Here is a 12,553-nt window from a genome sequence, read left to right as displayed (position 1 = left end):
TTTTTGATTTCTCAGGGAATCAAGGGATATGGGTTGAGGGAAGGAAAGTGTGGTTGAGATAGAAACTCAGCCATGATCATATTGAATAGTGAAGCAGGCTCGAGGAGTCGTATGGTCTACTTCTGCTCATACTGCTTAATTACTAATGCTTTTGTTATAATCATGAGGTCAAAGAAGCAGTCATGCAAACACCTGAGTGCACTGGAGATCTTGACTCCCCTTATCATGTTTTATGGGGAAGAAACTTATTTAATTAACATAACTGACATGCATCACTTTTTTTATAAAACAGATGACTTGGAGACTTAGTTGCAGGATTGGAAAAACAGGTCAACATTGAGTAGTAATCCTAACTCTCCAGCATATTTGTTTTGTAAGGAGTGAGCATTAAGTTCCAAATTCTAGCATTTTCTGCTTTGATTTCAGGCTTCCAATATTTTAGGTGTTCCTTTTTCCTGGTTCCATCTTCGATTCAGTCTCTTTAGTTTGTCATTTCTACTTAAGTATCAACAGTAGCTTTGTGATACCACGCTGTGACTAACAGTCTCAGTCCACTGTAAGCTGCACACTATCCGATTGCCCTTGCTGTTGATCATACTTTCGTGCTGAAACAATATAAAATAATTAGTTCAAATTGATTAAATTTTTTTTAAAAGTGTTACTTTTTTAAAAAAAATGTTTGCCGAGTAACATGTAAATTTTGCATTCACCTTCCAAGCTCAAAATACAACTGCAGCAGCCACATTGAAAATTTTTTTTAAAATTATTCATTCACAGGATGTGGGCTTCACTGGCTGGGCCAGCATTTATTGCCCGTCCCTAATTGCCCTTGAGAAGGTGGTGGTGAGCTGCCTTCTCGAACCGCTGCAGTCCATGTGGTGTAGGTACACCCACAGTGCTGTTAGGGAGGGAGTTCCAGGATTTTGACCCAGCCACAGTGAAGGAACGGTGATATATTTCCAAGTCAGGATGGTGAGTGACTTGGAGGAGAACTTTCAGGTGGTGATTTTCCCATGTATCTGCTGCCTTTGTCCTTCTAGATAGTAGTGGTCGTGGGTTTGGAAGGTGCTGTTGAAGGAGCCTTGGTGAATTCCTGCAGTGCATCTTGTAGATGATACACACTGCTGCTACTGTGTGTTGTTGATGGAGGGAGTGAATGTTTGTGCCAATCAAGGGGGCTACTTTGTCCTGGACAGTATCAAGCTCGAGTGTTGTTGGAGCAGTCCCCATCCAGGCAAGTGGGGAGTATTGCATCACACTCCTGACTTGTGCCTTGTAGATGGTGGACAGGCTCTGGGGAGTCAGAAGGTGAGTTACTCATCGCACAGTTCCTAGCCTCTGACCTGCTCTTGTAGCCACAGTATTTATATGGCTAGTCCAGTTCAGTTTCTGCTCAATGGTAACCCTCAGGATGTTGATAGTGGGGGATTCAGTGATTGTAGTGCCATTGAACATCAAGGGTCGATGGTTGGATTCTCTCTTGTTGGAGGGACAAAGGTAACAAATAGAGAAATATTTCAAGCATTAAAAATAATCGTAATATTTACAAATATTTTTAAAAGCTGAGCTGAAGAAGAGTCATAAGGACTTGAAACATCAACACTGTTTTTCTCTCCACAGATGCTGTCAGACCTGCTGAGTTTTTCCAGCAGTTTCTCTTTCTGGTAGTTATGTTACTGGAATAATAGTTCAAAGAACATGAATTCAGAACCCAATAGCAATTTGAAAATTTGAGGTAATTTCACAAATAAATTTGGAAAAACTGGTAAGAATAAAATCGCAAAAACCACAACTGATTCACTAATGTATTTTTGAGAAAGAAACTTACCACTCTTAAGTGCTTGGGCCAATAACAACAACAATAACATGTATTTATATAGCACCTCTAACACAATAATATGTCCTGAAGCTCTTCACGGAGGCATTATGGAACAAAATCTGACACTGAGCCACATAAGGAAATATTAGGGCAGAAGTCAAAGTTTGGTCAAAAAGATAGGTTTTAAGGTGCACTTTAAAGGAGTAAGTAGCGAGGCAGAGAACTTTAGGGAGGGAATTCCAGACTTTAGAGTGCAGGCAGTCGAAGGCAGAGTTGCCAATGTGGGGCAATTAAAATCGGAGATGCTTTAAGAGGCCTGAAATAGAGGAATTCAGAAATCTCCAAGGGTTGTTGGGATACAAGAATTAGGAGCAGACGTAGACCATTCAGCTCCTCGACCGTTTGATAAGTTCATGGGTGATCTAATTGTGGCCTCAATTCCACTTTCCCGTCTGCCCCCCCATTCCCCCCCACCACCCAATAACTCTCGGCTCCCTTGTCAATCAAAAATCTATTTAACTCAAACTTGACTCACACTCCATATTTTTATAAAATCTATATATATATATCTATATCCTCATGGCTAATTTCTAAAATTTAAAAAACTGAACAATGATCTTTTAAAATGTTTAAAGCTATGTCTGTCTGTGGCCCTAAACAAAAGAGCTACCAGGGCAGTATCACAGGAGCTTGGGCCTCATTATCTCTGAAGAGACGCCAACAATTCCTGTGGGCTGCAGAGACCAAATTGAAAGAGAACTATACAAAGGCCATCTACAGTTCATAAGCCAGGCCTGGCCAACCAGAACCCATTCATCTGCTCGGACAAAGAACCCTGCAATTTCCCTTTAAGACTTAATGTTTGAAACATTAACAATCTCAGGGACCCAGACAAACAGACACACACCCTTTGTCAATGCCAAAGTGGAGTGGTGAGAGTCATGTGACATGATCCCCTAGCTGGTAGAACCAGTAATATTTCCTTGTGGAGCTGCAAAGCTCAGTCTGCCATCTTTTCATCTACCCAGCAGCAGCTAGGTATAGGGGCTCTGTCCAGGTTGAATGGCTGGCCCCATCTACACTGTCTTTTCTGGAACTTCTATACCATCACCTGTAAGACTGATTCATCTCCATGTGCCTACCTCATCCTGTAAGTCAATTCTACAGGTATCAGTTCAGCCTGCAACCTCTGAAGCAATACACCATCGGACATTGATTCTGGACACACGTAAAACAATAATTCTTTTCTCTGCGGTCTTTGCCCTATAAATCTTTCTTTCTCTATCCCTCTTTTATTTTAAAAATGAAAAGGAGGCAACGTTGCTACCCTCCTCCCGTGTTTGTGTGCAAATTAACTAACCCTCGGAGTTCATCCTATCACAAGTTTGCTGTGGGATTATTATTAGAAATTGGATCACACCAAAACTGAGGGGTTGGGAAATACACCACCAATTATCAAGGGAGAAACAAATTAAAACACCTTTCTGTTTACGGATGAGTGGAGAGAGGAGAAATCAGGGCTGTTTAAGTTAAAACCCCTCCTGTCTGTAACATGACTGGATAATAATTTTCTAAATGTCCTGTTATTACCTCCTTAATAACGAATTCTAGCATTTTCCCTATAGATTCCTGCTTTCTGTCCCCTCCTTTCTTGAATAGAGGTGTTACAATAGTGATTTTCCAATCTGCTGGGACCTTTCCAGAATCTAGGGAATTTTGGAAGATCACAGCCAATGCATCTACTATCTCTGCAGCCACTTCTTTAAGACCCTAGAATGCAAGCAATCAGGTCCAGGAGACTTCTCAGCCTTCAGTTCTAATAGTTTTCCCCAATGTCTTTTCCCAGTGATTGTTCTAAATTCCTCTCTCTCACTTCTTGATTTCCAAGTATACATAGGATGTGTTTTGTGTCTTCTACAGTCAAGACAGACAAAATACCTGTTCAATGCATCCACCATTTCCTCGTTTCCCATTATTGATTCCCCAATCTTACTCTCTAAGGAACCAATACTCACTTTCCCTTCGCAAATACTTGTAGAAACTCTTACTATCTGTTTTTATATTTCTAGCTAGCTTCCTCCCATACTCAAATTTTTTCCTCTTTTTTTAAAAATCATTCTTTGCTGGTTTCTAAAATCTGTCCAATCTTCACAGTATTATCCACCTTTGTTTTCAATTTAACTTTAACTTTCTTAGTTAGGCATGGGTGGTGCATAATTCTCATACAATCTTTCTTAATGGAATATATCTTTGCTGAGAATTATGAAATATCTCCTTAAATGCCTACCTCTGCTTCTCAACTGTCCTACTTTTTAACGTATTTTGTCAGTTCACTTTAGCCAACTCTGTTCTCATGTCCTTGTATTCGCCTTTATTTAAGTTTAGGACACTAGTCTTAGATTCTCACCCTCAAATACAATGTGAAATTCTAACATGTTATGATCACTGTTGCCTGGAGGCTCTTTAGCATGATGTAATTAATTAATCCTGCCTCATTGCACATTACCAAATCTAAAATTGCCTGCTCCCCAGTTGGCATGCGAACGTACCGCTCCAAGAAACTGTTCCAAATGGACCCCATGGACTCATCTTCCAGGCTATTTTTGGATGAGTCAGATTAGCAATCTACATGAAGATTAAAATCACCCATGATTATCGCAGTAACTTCCTTACAAGCCCTCATTAGTTCTTCCTGTATACTCTGCCCTACACTGTAACTGTTAGGGAGCCTATAAACTATTACCACAAATGATTTCTTACTTTTGCTATTTCTTATCTCTACCTCAACTGATTCTACATCTTGATCTTCCAAACTAAGGTCATCTCTCACTACTGTACTGATCTTATCGATAATTACCAACACTACCCACCACCTTTTCCTAGCTTCCTGTCCTTCCGAAACGTCAAATACCTTTGAATATATAGGCCCCAGCCTTGGTCACCTTGCAATCACATCTCTGAAATGGCTATCAGGTCATACATGTTTATTTCTATTAGTGCTATTAATTCACCTGTTTTGTTACAAATGTTGCGTGCAGATATAGTACCTTTAATTCTGTCTTTTTACCATCCTTGAAAACTCTGGCCTCACCTGGTGGTGCTCTAAGTTTATATGCTCTGCCCCTTCCTGCCACACTGGTTATTATCTATATCGCTACCTTGTTCTGTTGCCTGTCCTTTCCCTTTAATTTCAAACATTAAAAAAAATTAATTCATGGAATGTTGGCGTCAATGGCTATGCCAGCATTTATAGCCCATCACGAATTTCCCTTGTTCAGAGGGCATTTAAGAGTCAACTGCATTGCTGTGGGTCTGGAGTCACAAGTAGGCCAGATTTCCTTCCCTAAAAGGTATTAGTGAACCACTTAGGTTTTTATGACAATCAGCAATGGTTCTGTGGTCATCATTAGATTTTTTTACTGAATTCAAGTTTCACCATCTGCCATGGTGGGATTTGAACCCAGGTCTCCAGATAATTACCTTGTGTTTCTGGATTACTAGTCCAGTGACAATACCACGATGCTACCGCCTCTCCTCACATGATCCCTCACCCTCACTACTTAGTTGAAAACCCTCTCTACTGTCCTAGTTATAACGCTCACCAGGATACTGGTCTCACCATGGTTCAGCTAAAGACCACTCCAACGTACAGCTCCCTCTTTACTTCGAACTGGTGCCATGAGAACCAGTAGATGTGGTGCATTTGGATTTTCAGAAGGCTTTCGATAAGGTCCCACACAGGTTAGTAAACAAAATTAGAACACATGGGATTTGGGGGGTAATATACTGCTATGGATTGAGAATTGGTTAACAGACAGAAAACAGAGAAAAGGAATAAACAGGTAACTCTCATGATGGCAGACTGTTACTATTGAGGTACTGCAAGGATCAGTGCTTGGGCCACAGCTGTTCAATCTATAGAAGTGATTTGGATGTGAGGGCCAAATGTAATACATATAAATTTGCTGATGACATAAAACTAGGGAATGTGAGTTGTGAGGAGGATGCAAGGAGGCTTCAAGGGGATTTGGACAGGCTAAGTGAATGAACAAGAACATGGCAGATGGAATATAATGCGAATGTGGGTGAAATTATCCATTTTGGTAGAAAAAAAACAGAAAGAAAGAATATTACTTAAATGGAGAGGGGCTGGGAAGTGTTGCTGTCCAAAGGGGCCTGGTCCTTGTTCACAAGTCACTAAAAGCTAGCATGCAGGTGCAACATGTAATTAGGAAGGGAAGTAACATGTTGGCCTTCATCGCAAGTGGATCGCAGCCCTGTTGACCCTGCAAAGTCCTCCTTACTAACATCTGGGGACTAGTGCCAAAATTGGGAGAGCCGTCTCACAGACTAGTCAAGCAACAGCCTGACATAGTCATCCTCATGGAATCGTACCTTACAGATGTCCCAGACACAACCATCACCATCCCTGGGTATGCCCTGTCCCACCGGCAGGACAGACCCGGCAGAGGTGGCGGCACAGTGGTATACAGTCGGAAGAGAGTTGCTCTAGGAGTCCTTAACATCAATTCCAGACCCCATGAGGTCTCATGGCGTCAGGTCAAACATGGGCGAGGAAACCTCTTGCTGATTATCACCTACTGCCCTCCCTCAGCTGATGAATCAGTGCTCCTCCATGTTGAACATCATTTGGAGGAAGCACTGAGGGTGGCAAGGGTGTAGGATGTACTCTGGGTGGGGGACTTCAATCCCATGACCGAGTGTGGCTCGGTAGCACCACGGCTGACCGAGCTGGCCAAGTCCTAAAGGACATAGCTGCTAGACTGGGTCTGCGGCAGGTGGTGAGGGAACCAACAAGAGGGAAAAACATACCTGACCTCATCCTCACCAACCTGCCTGCCGCTGACGCATCTCTGTCCAGGACAGTATCGGTAGGAGTGACCACTGCACAGTCATTGTGGAGACAAAGTCCCGCCTTCACAATGAAGATACCCTCCATCGTGTTGTGTGGCACTACTACCTTGTTAAATGGGATAGATTTTGAACAGATCTAGCAACTCAAGACTAGACATTTATGAGGCGCTGTGGGCCATCAGCAGCAGAATTGCATTCGAACACAATCTGTAACCTCATGGCCCAGCATATCTCCCACTCCCTACCATTACCATCGAGCCAGGGGATCAACCCTGGTGCAATGAAGAGTGCAGGAGGGCATGCCAGGAGCAGCACCAGGCACACCTAAAAATGAAGTGTCAATCTGGTGAAGCTATAAAACAGGACTACTTGCCTGCCAAACAGCATAAACAGCATTAGCAGACAGAGCTAAGCGATCCCACAACCAACGGATCAGATCTAAGCTCTGCAGTCCTGCCACATCCAGTCGTGAATGGTGGTTGACAATGAAACAACTCACTGGAGGAGGAGGCTCCACAAATATCCCCATCTTCAATGATGGGGGAGCCCAGCACAGCAGTGCAAAAGATAAGGCTGAAGCATTCGCAACAATCTTCAGCCAGAAGTGCCAAGTGGATGAACCGTCACGGCCTCCTCCGGAGGTCCCCATCTGTGATAGATGCCAGTCTTCAGCCAATTCGATTCACTCCACGTGATATCAAGAAATGGCTGAAGGCACTGGATACTGCAAAGGTTATGGGCCCTGACAATATTCCAGCAATAGTACTAAAGACTTGTGCTCCAGAACTTGCCGCGTCCTTAGCCAAGCTGTTCCAGTACAGCTACAACACTGGCATCTACCCGGCTAAGTGGGAAATTGCCCAGCTATGTACACAAAAAGCAGGACAAATTCAACTCGGCCAATTACCGCCCCATCAGTCTACTCTCGATCATCAGTAAAGTAATGGAAGGGGTCATCAACAGTGCTATCAAGCAGCATTTGCTTAGCAATAACCTGCTCACTGATGCCCAGTTTGGGTTCCGCCAAGGCCACTCAGCTCCTGACCTCATTACAGCCTTGGTTCAAACATGGACAAAAGAGCTGAACTCCCAAGGTGAGGTGAGAGTGACTGCCCTTGACATCAAGGCAGCAATTGACCGAGTGTGGCATTAAGGAGCCCTAGCAAAACTAGAATCATCTTGCAGTCAATGGGAATTGGGAAAAATTCTACGCTGGTTGGAGTCATACCTAGCACAAAGGAAGGTGGTTGTGGTTGTCGGAAGTCAGTCATCTCAGCTCCAGGACATCACTGCAGGAGTTTCTCAGGGCAGTGTCCTAGGCCCAAATATGTTCAGCTACTTCATTAATGACCCTCCTTCCATCATAAGGTCAGAAGTGGGGATGTTAACTGATGATTGCATTATGTTCAGCACCATTCGCGACTCCTCAGATACTGAAGCAGTCCATGTCCAAATGCAGCAAGACCTGGACAATATCCAGGCTTGGGCTGACAAGTGGCAAGTAACATTCGCACTACACAAGTGTCAGGCAATGACCATCTCCAACAAGAGAGAATCCAACCATCACCCCTTGACATTCAACGGCATTATCATTGCTGAATCCCCCACTATCAAAATCCTGGGGGTTACCATTGACCAGAAACTGAACTGGACTAGCCATATAAATACTGTGCCTACAAGAGCAGGTCAGGGGCTAAGAATCATATGACGAGTAACTCACCTCCTGACTCCAGAAGCCTGTCCACCATCTACAAGGCACAAGTCAGGAGTGTGATGGAATTCTTGCCTGGATGAGTGCAGCGCCTATAACACTGAAGAAGCTGGACACTGTCCAGAACAAAGCAGACCGCTTGATTGACACCACATCCACAAACATTCACTCCCTCCACCACCGATGCACAGTAGCAGCAGTGTGTACCATCTACAAGATGCACTGCAGGAATTCATCAAGGCTCCTTAGACTGTACCTTCCAAACCCATGACCACTACCATCTAGAAGGACAAGGTCAGCAGATACATGGGAACACCGCCACCTGGAAGTTCCCCTCCAAGTCACTCACCATCCTGACTTGGAAATTTATCACCGTTCCTTCACTGTCGCTGGGTCAAAATCCTGGAACTCCCTCCCTAACAGCACTGTGGGTGTACCTACACCACATGGACTGCAGCGGTTCAAGAAGGCAGCTCACCACCACCTTCTCAAGGGCAACTAGGATGGGCAATAAATGCTGGCCCAGCCAGCAAAGCCCACATCCTGTGAATGAATTTAAAAAAAGTTAGGATGTCTTGCTGCATTCCTCTAAAAGACATTAAGTGAATAAAGCCATAAGATTCCACAGGTTTTGAACAAACAAAAATAAACTTCACTATACGGATCAGAAAGATAAAACAATTTACAATATCTATCTTATACTCTAACATATTGGGTAAACATGGGGTACATGTGAATTAAGAGGCAAACCGTGGTCGAACACACCATACTACACACTAAAGAGCAGATGGATTTCTCAACAACCCACCCAGACATCAATAACACTAAGTCAACCAATTTCACTGAAACTTTGTCTCTCGCATGAGGGATTCCAGTATTCACCTTTGGAGATCTAGCCTTGGAACTCTCTCCAAATGTTGCTCCAACTCGGACTGCATCAACGGCAGCCCAGGGTTTCAATCTCGTCTCCCGAGATTCTGTTCCCCTGGATTCACAAGTATACACTCAATCACCCACTCACAAGCACAGGACATTACTGATCCCCAAAGGGGTGCCTTCTCGCCAATGGGCCCACAGCATGAAGTCACCAACCTTTGGCTGCCTTCTTCACCTAAAATCTGCATCCTGCAGCCCTTTCCTGTTTGGAGCTTGTTTCTCTGCTCCTCTCTTTATAACTGAACTGGGACCTTTTCCTGTCCCCGTTCCCTCTCCGGGACTTTTTTTTCAGACCTCTTCCTGTTCCCTTTGGGACCTGTCTTGTAGCTGGTGTCTTGCTCCCGGTCACCTGACCAAGGTTTTCATGCTGTTTTACTTCTTGCACAGGCATTCTGTAAATTTTACAATGTAAAAATGCAGAACTGCGCATGTGCAACCCACTCCCGGTCTGCACATGCACAAAAGCTCCAAGGTCCGTCGGGAGTTGAAGTATCTAACCGCCACTCTCAAAACTAAGGTAAGTTTGATTTTCATAACACTCTCTAATCTTATTTACCCGACTCCAATTTCATCGTGGCTCAGGCAGTAATCTATGGATTATTACCTTTCTGGTTCTGTTTTTTAATTTATCCTTAGCTGCTCATAATCCCCAAGTAGACCCTCTTTTCTAGTCTTAGCTATGTCGTTGGTACCCAAATGGACCATAACAACTGAATCTTTACTTTCCCACTGCAAGTTCCTCTCCAGTCCTGAGTAGATGTCCCAAACACTGGCACCGGACAAGTAACACAGCCTTCTGGACTCTCACTCTGGCTGCAGATTTATTTAGCGAATGCCAATCCCCAAAGCCAAGCGATAGCCTCCTCATTTGCTGAGTTTAAGGTGATTGGTCCACCACTTAGTCTGTAGAGAGGAACTCCTTGGTAATGTGCAGTATAGTTTATGTCTTTCCATAAGTAGAAAAGGGGTTTGTACAGAGGCCCCAGTGGTGGAGGTTGGCTACACAGGGGCCTTGGCCTCTCCTGAACCTATTTAGCAAGGGTCACACTCGCTGTAGTAGTTCAAAGACCGCCTTTCAACAGATGGGGTTTGTCACAAGGAACTAATTAGTGACTTCCCGTGTTTCCCATTCCTTGATCCAAAGGATGTCTGCTGGTAGATCTTGCTCAGGACGATGTTCCATATGGGGTGTTGAAACGTAAAATTTTACAGCAATAGGCATACTCTCCGAATCTTAGATCTTAATGTTGATGGTCTGTTGGCTGCTAGGTGAAACCTCTGTTGGTTGCAGACAACTGTGTCCACCCCCCTGACTATACTGTCCCCTACTGCCATTACATTTCTGTTCATTCCCTCCGCTTCTAATGGTTCCCTGCACCATGGTGCCATGGTCAGTTCACTCATCTAACCTGCAGCCCCTGTTCTCGTCGATGGACAAGATTACAGAAATTCCAGTCCCACATTAACTACCCACTGAAGGGACCTTGAAAGCTGCTCAGTTGTATCAAACTGCTACAGATGCAGTGGTTCAAGATGGTGGCTCAGCACTTCCACTTTCTTAGGGTAAATAGCGATGGGCAATAAATATTGGCCTTCCCAGCGATGCCACAGACTGAAAATTAATTCCTCAAAATCAAAGATGCTTTCTACCATTGTTGGCCAAAAACATACATACACTAAGACTTGCCTTTTCAAAATTCAAACATTTTTAGGAAATCAGCACTGAACATACTTACCAATGTAGTACATCTCTAACTGTTGGCGTAAACGAACTTTCTGTAAGTTGTCATAAAAGTTGGGCTCAGGTGTTGGATCGGCAGCCGGAGGCACAGTAAATATCCGCATGATCTTCCTTTTATTTCTAAAATTAAAACTTTAGATTAACCTTATGAAGATAGTCAAGTTCAAAATGAAATAAGAAGCCAGGATAACTTTGAGAGAGATTGTTGGCCCATCTGAACCCATTCCTGCAGATTTATCCTGAGGTTCGTTCCTGAGGAGGCGGGGGTGGGGGGGGAGAGATGGGGGGGTGGGGGGGGAGAGATGGGGGGTGGGGGGGGGGGGAGAGATGGGGGGTGGGGGGGGAGAGATATGGGGGGCGGGGGGGAGAGATGGGGGGCGGGGGGGGAGAGATGGGGGGCGGGGGGGGAGAGATGGGGGGCGGGGGGGGGAGAGATGGGGGGTGGGGGGGGGAGAGATGGGGGGTGGGGGGGGGAGAGATGGGGGGTGGGGGGGGAGAGATGGGGGGTGGGGGGGGAGAGATGGGGGGTGGGGGGGAGAGATGGGGGGTGGGGGGGGGAGAGATGGGGGGTGGGGGGGGAGAGATGGGGGGTGGGGGGGGAGAGATGGGGGGTGGGGGGGGAGAGATGGGGGGTGGGGGGGAGAGATGGGGGGTGGGGGGGAGAGATGGGGGGTGGGGGGGGAGAGATGGGGGGTGGGGGGGGAGAGATGGGGGGTGGGGGGGGAGAGATGGGGGGTGGGGGGGGAGAGATGGGGGGTGGGGGGGGAGAGATGGGGGGTGGGGGGGGAGAGATGGGGGGTGGGGGGGGAGAGATGGGGGGTGGGGGGGAGAGATGGGGGGTGGGGGGGGAGAGATGGGGGGTGGGGGGGGGAGATGGGGGGGAGGGGGAGAGATGGGGGGGAGGGGGGAGAGATGGGGGGGAGGGGGGAGAGATGGGGGGAGGGGGGAGAGATGGGGGAGAGATGGGGGGGAGGGGGGGGAGGGGGGAGAGATGGGGGAGAGATGGGGGGAGGGGGGAGAGATGGGGGGAGGGGGGAGAGATGGGGGGGAGGGGGGAGGGGGGAGAGATGGGGGGGAGGGGGGAGAGATGGGGGGGAGGGGGGAGAGATGGGGGGGAGGGGGGAGAGATGGGGGGGGAGAGATGGGGGGGGAGAGATGGGGGGGGAGAGATGGGGGGGGAGAGATGGGGGGGGAGAGATGGGGGGGGAGAGATGGGGGGGGAGAGATGGGGGGGAGAGATGGGGGGGGAGAGATGGGGGGGGAGAGATGGGGGGGGAGAGATGGGGGGGGAGAGATGGGGGGGGAGAGATGGGGGGGGAGAGATGGGGGGGGAGAGATGGGGGGGAGAGATGGGGGGGGAGAGATGGGGGGGGAGAGATGGGGGGGAGAGATGGGGGGGGAGAGATGGGGGGGAGAGATGGGGGGTGGGGGGGAGAGATGGGGGGGAGTGGGGGGATGGGGGAGTGGGGGG

The 12,553-nt window shown here is 46.7% G+C and overlaps 1 long non-coding RNA gene across 1 annotated transcript; it reads right to left on the bottom strand.

The window, feature by feature from the left end:
• Nucleotides 1–443: 443 nt before the first annotated feature.
• Nucleotides 444–11,208, bottom strand: LOC144675549 (uncharacterized). Its single transcript, XR_013575079.1, has 2 exons — nt 11,078–11,208; nt 444–605 (listed from the first exon to the last, which is right to left on the bottom strand). It is a non-coding gene; the product is annotated as an uncharacterized LOC144675549 (long non-coding RNA).
• Between the last annotated feature and the right edge of the window lie 1,345 nt (nt 11,209–12,553).

This window comes from Cetorhinus maximus, unplaced genomic scaffold (genome assembly GCF_964194155.1).
Source record: "Cetorhinus maximus unplaced genomic scaffold, sCetMax3.hap1.1 HAP1_SCAFFOLD_998, whole genome shotgun sequence".
NCBI classification, from domain to species: Eukaryota; Metazoa; Chordata; class Chondrichthyes; order Lamniformes; family Cetorhinidae; genus Cetorhinus; species Cetorhinus maximus.
This window is presented reverse-complemented; position numbering and strand designations above follow the sequence as displayed.